The sequence below is a fragment of the Thunnus albacares genome, chromosome 23 (assembly GCF_914725855.1).
Source record: "Thunnus albacares chromosome 23, fThuAlb1.1, whole genome shotgun sequence".
NCBI classification, from domain to species: domain Eukaryota; kingdom Metazoa; phylum Chordata; class Actinopteri; order Scombriformes; family Scombridae; genus Thunnus; species Thunnus albacares.
The window spans coordinates 8,966,072-8,983,099 of NC_058128.1; positions in this window are offsets into that span (position 1 = coordinate 8,966,072).

Genomic DNA, 17,028 nt, shown 5'->3' on the forward strand with positions numbered 1-17,028 from the left:
GGACAGAGGTTGGATGGCAGAGGAATGCGAAGCGAGGCATAGCTCACACAGTCTCTATGACACAGACCCAAAGACACATTGACAAGGTAGAGGTCCTCTTACAGAGAGGAGGCAGCCCTCATGAAAGAGGATGATCGGACTCTGGATACCTACAGTATATCTTCTGTTTATCTTGTGTACAGACAGTTAAGTCATACATTCAGAGCTTCGATTGGATGTCTCGGTGGAAGATCTGGTCCTTATCACCTCAAACCTGACATGCTGGTTCCTGGCTTTATTTGCCTTTATTTGATAGTGGACAGTAAAGAGAGATGAGGTGCAATAAAGCAGCGTTTCCCAACTTTTTTGGCTTGTGGACCCTTAAAATGAAGCTACTTGTGAGCCAGAAATAGATATTTTTTTCTCAGATTGTTTCATTTAAGGATTTTAAAGGATTTGGTAAAGTATGCACTATATCACAAGAACAAAAACCTAAAAATTAAATTAAATGTTCTTTAATCATCTGGGAACCCATCATTATAGGGACCCATTTTGGGGATCCTGACCCCTGCAACAAAGGTCCATGGCTGGACTTTGTCTGGGGATATTGTCAATGTTGTAAACAGGGCTGCAACGAATGAAAGGTATCAATCTTCTGAATAATTAATTAATTATTTTGTCTATAAAATGTCTGAAGTATAATAATTACATAATAATTTAATTAATTAAAATATAATTTCCTAGAGCCTGAGGTAACATCTTCAAATGTCTTGTTTTATACACTTTATAAACTATTTTATTATGAAAATAATTGCCTATTCATTTTCTTGCATTTGACCAATCGATTAATTGACTAATCGTAAACCCCTACTCTCTCAGCTGAAAATCAAAAGACATCTTTCCTCATTGTTCATTAATCATAAATTATTACGTCACAAGTGTTTTTTTTTAATTTGTAAAGGTATGAAGTCCATTCCTTTACCACCACATGCTGAGGTTAAGTGCCTGACCTCACATCACCCACCCTCCCCTGAGCCGTATCTGAACCGCGGCTTGTGAAGATTTAGAGAGGAATTTACTGTCCAAGCCTTTTCACTCTCCCACAACAAATACCAACAGATATTATTGATAATGCATCTTCACCTGTGGGGAAAAGAAAGACCGTGAGATGAGTGTCAGGTACTTTTTTCACGTGAGAGTTGAGACATTTTGCAGGCTGGATCTTCCATACAAGTAGCTATAATCAATATTTTGACATAACAATGCATCAAATGACTTTGTGTAATATTAAAGAAGTCGATAAACATGGTGGTAAACAGAGATCTATCACCTGACTCTGCAGTTCTCCTCAGACTACAGAGCTCTATAGAGTATTTCAACTGATTATTTTGGTTTTCTGGCGCACAACATGTTTTGGTTCATTCTGTCTGCTCTCATAGTGTTGTTTTTGGCCACTGCAGGCAGCTTTTTCAGTGAAAAAGCTCTAATACCGCTATCTGCTCAGCACTAAACAGCAGACAGACACAGTTAGCGACTAGCTGGTGAACACAGTGGAGCATTTAGCAGCAAATTTTGCCGGTGGGAGTAGGTGGAGAGCAAATATTGCAAATTTAGTGAATATTGGTCTTAAATTCATCAGCTTAAAACACGTCTCCGAATAAATACTAATGTTTCTCCATATCTGCAGGATGTGTAAATAGGAAACTGTTGGCCAACATGTTCACCATATCAACTTAAGAGGTGATAGATAGTATGTCAGTATTGTTTCCGCTGCCCCATAATAGCCAAAAAAATTAGTTATTGCATGCTTAAAGACTACAGATAATTCTTTTGTATCACAAATTGAAATGGGAATGAACTCTTCCTCCCGTCATCATCATATCAACCACACAGAGTAAAGCTACAGTATATTTCTGAATGTATACACAAAGAATAAACAATAATAATCCAACACAGATCTCATCTTGCAGATTACATATCAGATCAACAGTAGATCTGCTGTCAAACAGAAAGACTTCCTGAGTATTGTTAAGTATGAAAAGCATCAGTGTCTTATCCAGTAATTTTCCACATTTCAGACATAACTTGCAGCTTGCTTTACCTGTAAACAATGTCTCTCGCTACAGATGAGTGAATGCTGGCAGCTGACGATGCCCTTTTCCTCAAAGGTTTTGTCTGACCTGATCTTTTTCACATGAAGATAAAAATCACAACTCAGCACACCTAAACAGTTAAAGCTGCCATTTGTTTATACTCTGGGCTGCAGCTTGCTATCACCTCTGACTGTAAATCATATCCAGAGTCTATATGCAGTGTGTGGTTGTGGGGCGTTGGAGATGGAGTGCATGGGGAAATGAGAGGAGATCTGTTGCAGCCCACAGGCCCCTTCGGATTCTCTGATGTGGCTTCAAGACTTCCTAGGAAATGCAAGGCCTTCTGGGATAGCACTTAAGCAGTCTCAAGAGTTTTGTGAGAGTGTGTTTTGAGTGTGAATGAGTGCATGTGCCCGTATCTGTGTATTTCAGTGTTTGTCCCACCACTTGCAGCGTCACTGTTAAAGTCTCTCTCCTTTGATATGTGAGGACACAGTTGGCTGACTGTGGCTTTTCAAGGAATGAGGGAGTGTCGCTGCAAATGCAAAGGGCACAGCGAATTATATTGCACAGGTGATTTTTTTGGGTCACGATAACATATGGAAGGCTCTGCCTCCAAAAACCTCACTTCCGCCTCACGTCTATAAAATGCACAGGCCTTAAAACACAATGACATTCCCACTGTTTTCTCATGGGCTGTTATCAGTCTTATTCAAACAAGGTGCTCTCACTCATGAGATAAACAGTGGGCTATTATCCTCGCTATCTGCAGCCTGTTGCGCTCCTAACAGGCTGCGATGCATTAGGGACCACTTTAATGGATAATAAGTGAGTTTAGATGAAGAAAAATGTTAATGTTCACGGATATTCAATACCATTTTGATTTTTTTTATGCTTTCCTGCTTTTTGTTAAGTGAATAAGGCTGCTGAGAGGCCCTGCCCCTCTCATCTGCAGCCTGTTATGGTGGAGCGGGAGGATGACATCATATTGGTCTCGGAGCGGCGGCTGGTAATTGGCCCACTCTCCTCCTCCAGCGGCACGGGCCAAACAGAACACACAAGTGGAGCCAGGCAATGCAAGTCAGATGCACTGGGTTTTTCCAGAGTGGCTGGTGGGGCCTCAGTGCAGACGGAGAGCCAAGAGGCCTCAAAGAGGGGTGCATCGATCCAACTGTAAATGTCAGAAATGAATGAAGGGCCTCAACTCAAATGAAATCTGATATAATGCGCCCCAGGCCAGCCTGTTTGATCTGTTGTACAACCCACTGCTGTAGACGGCTGGATAACTGCGCCTATTCTCTATGATATGACATTGCAAAAGCATTTTCATGTGGAAGGTTTGCAAGAGCCAACGTCAATGAGCTCTCAGCCCACACAAAGTTCCATTACAGTGAGACTGAACTGCTGCACCTCTGGGCTGCTGCAGAGCCACAGCCAGTGATTGTTCGCAATATTAAAAATCAGTGCGCAATTTCTCAGTTCGAAAGAAATTCACATGCCTCGTAATGCAGATGAATTACTTATGATAGAAGATGTAAAGCTCCACCGGGCATTATTCTGAAAGCCCTAGCACATGTGAATAATGGCCAGAGGATGAAACATCTGGAAATAAGATTAAACCTCTGCAGGTTCAGATGTGCGTCTTGTAGACAAAAATCCCATCAGCAGGACAATAACATGCAAAAACAACTAATCTCATTAGGTTTTTAAGCATCTATTTGATGTGGCAACGTGAGTAAAGCCTAATTGGTTGCAGTGGATCTGTGAATGAGTCCTGGTTCTACCCCGTGGCCACTCTCACACTGAACACATGGGTCGGGCAGAGATGCTGGATACCTCTGTTCTAATAAAGCACAGTCTTTATCTTTTATAGAGGCTGCTCAGTCATGCCACCATGTTTCCTGCTATGTGGTGGTTGTACAAAAAAAAAAAAAATCAAGGTGTGCTGATCTTCTGATTACATAGGCGGAGGATTACATAAACCTCTCTGTTATCATCTAAAAGAACAGTTGTGAGAACACGTTTGGTGTCTAAAGCCTTCTGTGGGAAAACATTCGTTCCTGCTATGTCAAAAGAGGGTGCAGTGCTCAGCATGTTGGCACGTGCCCGTCTACCTGTCTGTCGCCCATTGTTGTTTCCCCATATCAGTGACAGATAAATGGGTTGTGAACAGTTGTGAACGGAAGGTCACAGCTTGTCGGTGGTGAGAACATCAGAGTTCCTGTCGGGGCTGAGATGCAACTCAGCGTCTGTGGGCGAAAACGGCTGACTGAGCAAAACTGTCAGAGTAGCTGTGCTGCTCTCACTGGAGTGATTCTTTGAATGCTTTCACTCTCAGTGCTCTGTCAGGTACTGCACTGAGCTGTGAAGCTGTGAAGTGCAATAACTCGGTGTAGGTGTTGTTACCACAACAAGATAAAAATAAATTTGCTGTATGTTTAACAGCATTCAAAATCTTACAGCCTGAAAGATGAGATTGGTGATGTGTGAGCCGAAAGTCACAAGTCGCTCTCACTGTACTGCAACATTAAAGCCCCTTTTTCTATTTATCTTTCGGTGACAAGAACATCATACAAGTTGTGTTTAAAGTTGCAGTGAAACAGCAGTTAGGCGTCTTTTGCTTCTGTAATGTGACATACCAGTTACAAGAGGGATTTAAATAAAATCCTTCTGATTAGATTGGATCGCTCCAAAGTGGGTGTGCGATACTAAGCAATCAAGGACTATTTGCCTCAACCCACATCTCCCTCACCCACATTGTTAGATCAGAAGGGTGATGAGGGAAAAATAGATGAAATAGCAAATACCACCCATGAGCTACACCCCAAACGAGGAGATAAGACAGGAATTTTGATATAAAAACACTCAGAAATTATTTTTTTTGCCACATATTTGGCATATAATAAGAGATAACTGAAAAGGGTAACAAGATTTATTGGAATTTTTATTTCTATTTCACTGTCTTTGAAGTCCCTAAGTGTATTGATAAGCCTCTCAGCTCTGGGGAGAACTGTTATGGTTTTGATGGTGTGAAACAATTTACTATGTTAAAAATGACTTACCCTTTCACTTTCAGTTCCTATCATAAGTCACCTGAGGACAGAAAGCTAATTTTGAATGGACAGGTGGGAGTGTAAACTCAACTCAGAGAGCTGGTCATGGCTTGGAAAAAGTTCCCATGTAGCCTATTTTTCATTTTTTTTGCTGCTGCTGATGCACATTTCCCAGTACATCCTCTCTGTCTCTCAGCTGGTGAGCTAGCTGTTGAGACAGAAACTGTGCCGGAGGGAGGAAATGATTATAGCATAAGGGAATGTGTTATCACTTTCTCCCTCTTGTGCATACTCTCTCAACTAGCTGAATGCCATATATTTGTGCCTCTTATCTGTAAGATGAGAAAGAAGCACATTTCACAACTTGGACAAGAATGACACGTGTCCTCCGCACAATTTAGATTCAAACGTTTCCGTGTGTCATGTCAAGACGATTAGTCCAGACTGGACATGTGCACTGAAATATCAAATGTCATGTAGGCTGTTGTGTGGTTGCACAGTGGAAAAGTCTATATCATGTTTCCCATCCATCAAAAGCCACTCTCTGGAGGAAGTAGGCCCAGCTGTTGTCGGCCATTGATACCTTTGTTGTTCCTCTCTGTTGAACCGCATAGTCTGCGGTCCTCAGCTGCTTTCTCTTCACTAGCCTGTTAGTTCACTTCATTTTCTGTTTGTCTGCCTTGAAAAATGCCTGCCTCATTCTTTCTCCCATAGCAATGTTGCCCTTGAACCTCGCTGGTTGACTTTTTCTTATCAATTTGCGTCCTTGTCCTGCGGATGTTTGACAGCAACGTCTGCTACCTGGCACAGATGTAGGAGATGTGGGAAAGGGTCAGTTCTTGAATGCAATGTGGGAATTACATCCACTGTCACTGTAACTGTATTAACGGCAGACTCAACTCAGAGCACCCTACAGACTGCAAACATATACAGTCCCCTTCACATTTGAGAGCACATATCAATTTGACAGCCGTGACTGCAAAGGGTGGAGAGAGGAGCCGCACCTTGAAAGCCCTGGCAACTTTTCATGTCTAGCAAACACATGTGTCAAACTTCTCCTCCCACGCTTCACATTTCACACATTCCTCAAGAATGTTTGCTTTTTTACCAGGTCAACTCAAGAGAATGAACCCAATGCTGCATTGTGTGTCTCACCAGCTTTGTGCAGCTTTTGGAGCTCTCTTCTATAAGACTATTTCATCTTGTGCAATTCACTCTTTGCCCAGTCATCAGTTTTTCTGCAGTCTGACTGAAAGTCTTGCTTCTACCAGTGAGTATTTATGTCTTCATGGGCTAACCATAAAGAGAGCCTCCCTGTGCTTTCATTTCCTCAGTGACAGTGGGAATCCTGACCAAGGGCTTGAGCTCTGGCCGTGGCTCCAACCATAACATATGCCTCACTACTTCCTGTTATCAATGATTACATAAGGTTCGGAAACAAAGACATCCTAGGTTGTCAGGGAAGCAGCCAGCCCCCCACCCCCACCTTGATTTCCATGAGAATAAATTTAATGGTGACATTGAAAAGCAAAGTTTTTGCACAAATATCAGATCCCATTGGATGTTATTATAGGATATATTGTAGTTATTTACAGTATCCAACACTATATGCATCCTTGTTTGAAAGCGTACAGGTATCTAATAAAGATTTCTTGCATGCATGTGATAAACATCTTCTACGTACATGCAGTTTATTGGTCACTATGATGGGATTTATTCTCAATATGGACAGTGCTGATGTTGCAAAGCGATATAGCTGGAACTTTAGCGGGGCTCCCCTGGGACGAGGCCTCGGTCCTGGGAAGCAGTGGCCTATGATCAACCGGACCATCGTAGCTTCAGGCCGCACTGTGAACCTCCTTCTTTCCCAGCGTAGGCCGGCCCATCACTGACATCTGAACAACTATCAGAATAAGCCCTGTTCCTCCCAGACTTTCGGTGGGAAGAACTGATGAGTTTCTCTTAGTTGACTTGAGGCAAGGAGGAAAAGCTTTTCTCCTGGGCGGTAACTATTATTAACAGGCCTGATATACTGCTACACAAGGCAGCCCTTGTGGGAATGTTTAGTTGGATCAAATGTCATGTTTCCAGGAGTGTGAAATGATTTTGTGTGCGTGTAGCATGTCGTATCATGATCAGTCTCATCCACCTCTCATAGCTCGGGGGGCTCTTAGCTTGGTAACAAAGCCCTGGTATCTGGTTCTGCAAGCTTGTTATTTGATTAAGACTAATCTCTGGGTTTTGATTTCAACTGGTTTTGTCTGGGGTGGAAGTAATTTTTGCTCTCTTTCTGTGTCTAAACTAAAGCTCAGCCTGTTCAACTGGATTTTGAGCTCACTGATCTAAAAAGGGCTGCACCCAAAGTAATGAGTAAAGGGAAAAAGACACGAGGAAACAGTGGAGAAACTATTTCAGGATGACAAAGTCCAAGAGAAAAATTACATTTATTAAAGGAATAGATAGGCATTTTGGGAAATATGCCTATTTGCTTTCTTGCCAAGAGTTAGATGAGAAGATTGATCCCACTTTGAGCTGCAGCCAACAGCTGGTTAGCTTAGCTTAGCATAAAGACTGGAAACAGGGGGAAACAGCTAGCCTGGCTCTGTCCAAGGTTAACAAAATCCACCTACCAGCTCCTCTAAAGCTCACTGATTAACCCATTATCTGTATCATGTTGTATAATTAATGGCTTTACAGGGAGTCAGAGCCAGCCTAGCTGCTTCCCACTGTTTCCAGTCTTTATGCTAAGCTAAGCTAACTGTCTCTTGACTCCAGCTTCATATTTATAACAGATATGAGAGTGGTATCAATCTGCTCATCTAGCTCACGGCAAGAAAGCGAATAAACGTGTTTCACAAAATGTCAAACGATTCCTCTAGCTGTGTAATTTGTAAGAGGAGCTTGGAAAGAACGTAGATTTAATCTTTATATCAGAGGATATGGTAATTACTGTGTTGTGTATCATATTCCTGCACATGCACGAGTTAGAGATGAGATGATTTCAGTAATGTTGCCCACTATGTTAAATCCCTTGGCATGGTCAGAGACAGGAACGCCCTGGTGGATACAGACCCAAGCTAGGGGTCTGGGCGCCACCAAGCAGGTTGGCCTCTCTGCTCCACTGAATCCTCCCAGCCATGATGGAGATCAAAGCCAGGCAGCATGTCAGGGGACCACAGAAGAATGATATTGTCATCCACCCTTCACCATCACCACGCTAATTCATTCTGTATCATGGCATTTCCTGTAGATAGGCCTGGTATGCCACTGTTTGTCTTGGTTTTTCTTGCTAAATTACACAATAAGCGGGAGGAAACATTGAATTTCACCATCACCCCAAGTGTTTGTTTGTTTGTGTCGCTAGCTATGGTGGTAAGCTCAATGCAACCCAGAGATAGACCGAACAATTGCTTTGTGGTTGAAGTGAAGTGGTCATTTCAGGACCATATAATGCTATAGGCTTTGTTTCCTGCATTTCACATGCTCTGCCTTTGTCTTCTATGCTTAATTGGATAAATGTAGTGGGTTTTGCAATGAAAATAGTCAGCCAAGAGTGCTAGAATGGTTTCAATTTTAAAACAATGTCATTACAGCAAGAGTTACCTCACAGAAACAATATTTCCCACTCCCACTTAAATCTATTAAACTGACAATACTTATCAGTGTATATCGATGTGTTTGGTCTGGCTACAATTCATGGCGTGTTTTTCTGTTTGCAATACACGAGAACCATTGTTGTGGCAGGCTCCAACTCTCATGCTGATAACAGGTTGATTTCCGTCCTTCTGTTTGAATTCATGAGACGTTTTAGGGGAAATAGGGGCCTTCTGAGTCTCCCTGCTGAATTTAATCAAGCAATGAGACCAATGAGGTGAATTAAGGCTGGAGCTGACTCAGCCTTACAGAGGCCTCTTTATGCCGCTGCTGAAGTCAAGGGGGCCCAGGGTTAGCATGCATCACACACAGGAAAACACCAGGCAGCTCCCAGACAGTCCAGGCCCCAACAGTCCGCCCCTGAATCCCTCCCTGCTCGCCATTTATAAGGAGCATATCGCCTCACTGGAGCTACTTTCAAAGAGCTTTCGTTCACATTGTGAGGCCCCCCATTTCCTCCTCTCTGTCAGGAGGGAAATGTAAGTGTGCAGGAGTGGAAATGTTGCACAGTGGAAGGGAAGTGAATGGACGAAGAAAGCAATGTTATTTGTGGAACAGTGAGGCCCATTGCCTTAAAATAAACTTACACAAAATGACTTACTGGAAACTGCTCAGTCCTCTGCTGCTGATTAATGCCCCATTTTTCTATGGGCAAGGAGAGTGTTTGAGAGAAGGACAGACAGAGAAAGACTAACTTTTGTTTGATCCAAGGTCATTGAGTGGCCAGCTGCAAGGCCCTCTGTCTACCCCTGGGATCTGTCTTCCTATTGGACATCCTGTCCCTGATGAATTGTCACTCTTCTCATTTAAGATCACACAGAGGAAGTTGGCCACTGCCAGGACACACCCACCACGTCCTCGGCGGCCAATCAGCTCGCTCCAGTTGTCCAGCATCCTTCGCACTCAGAAAACCACAGCTGCCACAGGAGCTCCTCCGCCGGAATTTTTGTTTGTGTCCTTCCTTCCCTAATCTCTGACCACACACACTTGTTCACTTGTGACAGGCAGCCGCTGCCTCTTGGCCTCAGCCCAGTCCCCCCCTGTCCTCTGCACCGCCCTGAGACATCTGTGTGCTGTGAAGCAAATGAGCAGGAAAGCTGGGGGAACTTCAGAGTCAACTGCTGGAACAGAACAAGGGGGCCCCCACAGCAGAGTTATATAACAGTCAGAAATCTAACTGTATGCTCACATGAAGAACATCACTCTCTTTTGCAGATGCATGCCATGCTCTCATACCGTGAACATTACTTTACATGCATGCAGGCTCTGTTTTTTCTGCTTGTCTGGCATACAAGGAGGTATAGGACAAGCTCAAAGCTCATCTTATCCACATATCTAAGTTATTCCTTCTAGACATGAAGTTTTTTTCACTGCCAAATGGAGAGGACGTGATCTCATCCACTTAAAATCCAACCTATGTCGCTTGCTGCTTATGACTTAATCCAGGCTTCCCCTTTGTGCTAAGTGTCCCTGCCCACTGCTTGCACATAAAAAATGAGTGTTCTTCAAACACTTTGGGTAGGATATTGGATCGAGTAGATCTAAAATGAGACGAGGGGATCTAGTGTTTCTCAAGGGGTCTTTACAGCATTGTAAAGCATCCTGCAGTTCAAGCATAAATGCCTTGTTCTGGCACCTCATAGAACCGCTTTTGTTTAAAGTGTACCCTCTTCCTCTCCCCTCCTCTGTCTGCTATTCCTCCTGAGTGCACGGTGGAGAATAGGGCAATGTTCTCGGAGGCTCTGGTAGGAGTGAGGGATGCAAGCTGCCGGACGTCAGACTTGTATACAGACTTAATGGAGGAGGGGGGAGATTCAGCAGTGACCGAGGCCCAAACTGTAGAAAAGAAACCCTCTTGTGTTCCAAGACCCAGACTAAAGACCAGACCCGGATGTTGCTATCTGTCCCATCATTGTCTCCTCAAATGTTGGCATTTTAGTTTGAATGACGGCTTTCAGTTTAGCCAAAACATTCCAAAGGCACAGTGTGGGAAACACCCTCTTTTTCCTGCACTGATTTGACGACGCTCCATTTGTTTTCTAATCTCACTGCGTAGTTGAGTGCAAATTAGCTGGTTGCAGCACAGGGCTTCCAATCACAATCTAAGGACTGATGGTGGGACTTACACAAGTATTAAGGAAGTGGGATTTACACATCCAAAAAAATATAATTATGAGGTGCCGGGTAGAGAAAACCACAGCAACTGTTGGGAGCAACGCAGCTACAAACAGTTATTTTTCCAATCCTGCATGTTGAGTTGCTGAACTTTTCCTGGAAAGCACCTTCTTTCCCACTTTCCCCCCTCAGCCACTCTGCAACGAGTGGCAGTGATGGGACAGCTTTGATGTGTGACACTCGCGATAGAGGCGAGCTCCACGCCGCTGATAGCATGACAGGAATAGCATGTGAAAGAGCAAGAACATGCGACTACCCATGAACATTTATGTTGCCTACTTTTCATGTTTTGGAACGGGTGTTTAGTCCACTTCCAGCGGGGGTGTAATCAGTTGATGTGAAAGCATATAGTATGCAACCATGTGACAGACAGAGACCACTTTATCTGCTCCCTGGCTGAGCTACAGCTATCACTCAGCGCTGGGAGGAGTGTTCACCACTGTTCACACCACAGCATTCCAGCCATAGCATCCTCTTCTCTACTGTCAGTAAACCCAGACAGCCAGCTTGACTCAGAGCACATGGGCAACCTGTAATCAAGCTTGGCCCTGAAACTGGCATGTAAAAGTAAATCCTGTGTTTATATCCGAGAGAGAGGCCTCCCTCATGGAACGACTTACTTGATCTTGCACAGGAAATACATAAGATGATGTTAAGCTTCAAAACAATCTCCAGGATTAAAGATCTTGACTATCACCCTCCACCTTTTCTCTCTTTTCTTTGTCTCTTTCTCTTGATCTGTGGCAGTCTGCCCATCTCCGGGCCCCTGTGCTCTGGTGGGTTCAGTGGACTGGTATGCAGCAGGAATCTTTGGATCAAGGTGATTTCACGCTCCTCCACGTTTTCCCAGGGCTTTGGCCGCTCTCTGTTACCTCTGTGCAGCCCGGAGTGTGTGATAGCGGCTGACATGTGTTATCATAGGACACATGCACAAACAGCAGCAACAGGGTAAGGCTGCTTTATCTGTCTAACACCTCTGTTTCCCTCAAGTGTCAGGCTTTGAATGTCTGGTATGGTAGGCTTCTTTGGCCTCTTGGGAGAGACCCCCTTTGGACAAAAACACTGTCCGAGGGATTTGTCAGCCCCTCCGTGCACAGACAAAAGGATAACCCTCCGACATGAAATCTCAATTCTAAGATGAATCCTCTCAAACATACACCCCCACCCCCCTCCTTTGAAGTAGAACTAATCTTACTAACCTTGACATTCCCTTAGAGACAGTTCCCACTCTCACTTCACAGTCTGCTCTCATAATAGCTCCACAGTGCTCTTTTTTTTTCTCAATGAAACTCCATATCTCATTCAGCTCTTTGGTGGCGACTGCAGAGGGGGAAGTTTGTGGTGTCCTTGCATGTGAGAAGTGGTCAGTTCAGCTCCTGTCATTCAGCTCGACTCAATGTTTTTGTTCTAACTGTAAATATGATCGGAAACAGCTCATTTAGATTTGGAAGATTTGTTTGCACGTTATGAAATCTTTGATAAGGACTTTAGCACTACCAGCTGCACAGAGGAACACAGAACTGAAATGGCCTTCAGAGATCAAAAGTGATAGGGAGTCAACAACCTCATGACTTCCTCTTCTCTTATAATCCTTTTTTTTTTTTTTTTTTTTTTTAACAGATGAGATCCTGTCTTAGAAGGACAAAATAACAAATAATTTTAGACATCCTGGAGACACCACAAGCACTCTCTGCAGATTTGCATGTCCATCCTCATACTTTCATCCTTTGGCATGCCACCATGCCAAAGGACTTCCTTTATGGAAAAGTTTTCTCTGGAAAGAGATCAACATGCCGTCCACACCCTTTGCTATAAGGATGTCTGTCTGCAGCATCACACTGTGTCCCATGGACTCCAGCTCATGTGGCAGGACTATGACCTGATTAAAAACACCAATGGTTTTACAGAGATAGTGTACTGACTCTCAACAACGGTTGTCACACAGTAACAGATATTTATGTGGCTATTTTGAACCCTGAATTCACATACAAGAGAAGGAATTTACAGCCATGTTGCAATTGTGGAGCAGGATATGTGTCATAACACTGGCTGAGAAACAATTAAAAATCTCCACTGAAAAATAAATAGAAGTTTTACAAATAAATAGAGGCCAAGACTCCCAAAAACGTGCAATAACATCACATATGTTGGTTAGTAGCCTACATTTTGACCGCTACAGCTAATCAGTTAACATAGCTAGTTAGGAGATAACTGGCTAATAGTCCAGCTAGTTGCAAGCTAACTCCTCGGCTAAATTCAAACATTGTTGCTGTTCCTGACGTTTATTGACTCACTTTAAGTCTAGTTTATGTCAGTCTTGTGAGTAAAGTGTTAAAAATCACAAAAGGTTGAATGAAGAAAAGCACATTTTTAGCTGTGAAGAAATGAACGGAGTGAAATGTTAGCTGAATGAGAAATGTCTCCGCACTTTCAGTTCAACTTGAACTAGCAGCAACTGAACAACTCAAAATGTTTTATGCATGCATGTGTGCAAGGACTCTACTAAACTTCATGATGCATGCTTGTAATTATCTTTTCTGTCCAGCGCACAGATTCACATTACTGCACCGTTACTCACAGTTAGCTTGCTAGCCTTTTGACAATTCATCATTGTCATTTTCCTGCTTTCAGTCTTCATTTTATTGCATATTCTTCACATGTGTCACACCATCTGGGCTGGAGATATTTAGGCCTAATAGCAGATAAAGTGTTGATTTGTACCATAAACTTCATGTAAGCAGTGTATGATTTGCACACCAGTGACACAGTTGCATTTTTGTTAGTCTAACTCTGCTTTCAGACAAGTTAATATTAAATGTCTCTTCAGCATTATCAGTTCTGCTATTTTTATTGCAGATTGATGTAGTGATTTAACTTACATGCAGTTCATAAAAACTTTCACATCTGCTGTTGTGCACATCTGATAACAGGTAGGTATTTCAAGAGATCTTGCACACATGTTGTGATGTGTTTTATTGTATTTACAGCTGGAGATATAAAGAGATATTCTCCAGATCTGGATTACTTGATATGTATGCGAGGAACTAGTAGTTAGTATCTACATATGCAGCAGGCAAGTATAGATGTGTGAATGTACAATATATACCTGAGGTGTATATATGTATCGTGAATATTCAAGAGTTTTTTTTACTTATTTCTTCCTTGTAGTTCTATTTACTTCCTTGTTCTTATCTAGCACCTTTCAGGAAGTTGCACCTTCAATTTCGTTGTACTGCTGTGCAATGACAATAAAGGTGCTCTTTTTCTATTCTATTCTATCAGATAACATATTTTATTTACAAATTGTGGATATGAGGGCATAAGCAATAGTTTTTCAAGTGGTCCCGCAATTTCTACATCTGTTTACAACTGATGGTATCATTAACCATCTGTAGATATTGATTGATTAATATTTCATGTATGAGTGCTATTGCTGCGGCTAATGTTTCTACTTGTGTCTTTTTGCATGTCATTTCTTTCAACAGCAATTTGTATATCCACATGTCTCATATTTATTACATTTAATTGTAAGTTTTCCTTTTCCTCTCTATTTTTGTTTCTATGTTCTGCTATTTTTTCATAATGAAGCAGTTGCTTTTTATTTTCTCAGATTCAGTTTGAATCTTACTTAATAAAGTAAGATTATCCACATAAGCCCATTTTTTAATATCACCAGCAATAGCTTATTTATTATAATCATATGTTTTTATCATTGTTACTAGATAGGTTATAATTAATTAGTTTAACTATATTTAACATGTTGTGAACTTGCATAAGGATGATGATGTTTATTATTATTAATGTTATTATTACTATTATCATACTCATTCTGCACAAACTAGCTGTGTGACCTTTATTTCTAAATCGATATCTGTTATTAGCCCAAATTTCATGCAGAGGCATCTATTTTTTATTCCAAACTTCATTAGGAACAGAACCTAACATCCATTTCATCATCTTTGTAGTAGTACTATATAAAAATAAATTGCACACAAAAAGCTCAAATGTACAATAATTGTATTACATAGGCTATTGAGTTGAAATAATACATAAAATGTCAATAAATATGCAGAAATATCTAAAGTTTAAACCAGAAGGTGAGGTCTACCTAAAGGTGTACAAATTAAATACAAATCAGAGGTACTTGTACTTTAGAGTTAGGTTACTTATACTTGTACATCACTTGAGTATTTCGATTTTATGCTACTTTGTACTTCTACTCCATTACATTTCAGAAGGAAATATTGTACTTTTTACTCCACTACATTTATTTGCCACTTGTAGTTACTAGTTATTGCTCAGGTTAAGATTTTACATGATATATTTTAATATTCTAACTGGTGTTTAAATTGTCTGCCCTTTTCTTTTTTTAAATGCACTTTGTGTGCACGGTGCTATATAAATAAAGTGTGTAATCATTAGTATAAAAAAACATAAGATACATGTATATAATATGATGCAGTAGGCTACTAATTCAATTAATCTACCCAAAGTATTGAAAATACACACAACAATAAACATTAAATTGCTCTTATGTGTATTTGTTAGTGATAAAAACAAACAATTTAATATACTATAATAATATAAAACTCTAAAAGAACCCAGCCTGCATAATGAGAACTTGTCCTCTTCAAGTACTTTTTGCTGATAATACTTCTGTACTTTTACTTGAGTAACATTTTGAATTCAGCACTTCTACTTGTAACGGAGTATTTTTAGATGCCAGTATTTCTACTTTACCTTTTAGTTCCCCTCCACTCAAAAATATGTTTTTCTTCTTGTTCCTACAGTCGGATGTTTGAGCTTCACTGTGCACAGTTTGACACTAGAAAGCTGTTTTCACATTCATCTTCTGAAAGTGGAAAGTTTCTATGAGCTCAATGAAAATCAAAGGGCGGGCCTATGAGCATGATTTACGACATCTCAATTAATTTGGAGCCAATCCTGGTTCAATATGCAACTTACACAAGTGTGATGTGGAAACTTGAAGCCTCCAGTGCACAAACACTGAGAATAGACTTTACAGTGAAGTAGGAGACATCTTGTGTCCAGCAGTTAAACATCTGAAACAAAATATATTTGCATATTCATAGATTCTTGATTTTTTTTTAATGAGGGAAAAGGAGTAGATGCCATTTTAAGAATTTTAACATGGTTATTAAACTGTTTTTGTGGAAAAAACCATGGCAGACACACTTTATTGCCTCAAGCAGAGTGATTTATATGTATTAATACAGATCTGTGGGGAGTTTTTAAGTGAAAGATCTGAATACTTCTCCCACTACTGGGCCTACGTCATGGTCGGCATTTCTGCCTCTTTCAGAGTGTTTTTAGAAAAGTAGGGATGTTGGTTAAAACTGAGTGGAAGAACCTTCTTCCTCAAAAGTATTTTAGTTTTGTGTGTGTAAAAGTCAAGGACCTCTGTGACTCTTAAGGACAATCATGGACATAAAAGCCCTACGGACCTTGATACTGCAATGTTGCCCATTTTATTTTCATTTGCTGTCTTTTACATCATAATAAGTATTTTACTCTACCTATGACAACCCTGTCTGTTGTGCTTTAGTCTGTTTGTTTCCGTTTTGTCAAAAATAACAATAATAATAGTATAATATATGAAAAAGATAAGTAGATGGTTTAAAGGTCCCCTCAAAACTTGTTTTAAGATGTATATAAAATACTCTACTTTGAATAATAATTGTGTCTCTTATGTTTTTTTTTTTCACAAAAAAAGTTCAATTATATGTTGAAATCCTTAAAATGGCATCTCCCTCATTAAAAATTCAAGAATCTATGAATATGCAAATAGGGGCGGCCAATATGGCTCTAAAATAATGTTTCCAAGTATTGCGATAATGATATTCTTGACAATATGACAAAATCCTCCTCGTGGGATTTTTGGCTCTCCTCATTCTCAACCAGGTGTTTCTGCTTGAGGTGGTGAAATAAGTTTGTTGTATTGCCCCCTTTGGTTGTGAAAGTCTTCTTGCACTTCTTACATATTACGGAGGTTTGTTATTGTACATCTGATCTTTTGTAATCAAACCACTTCCACACTACTAAAGCCGCTCTCC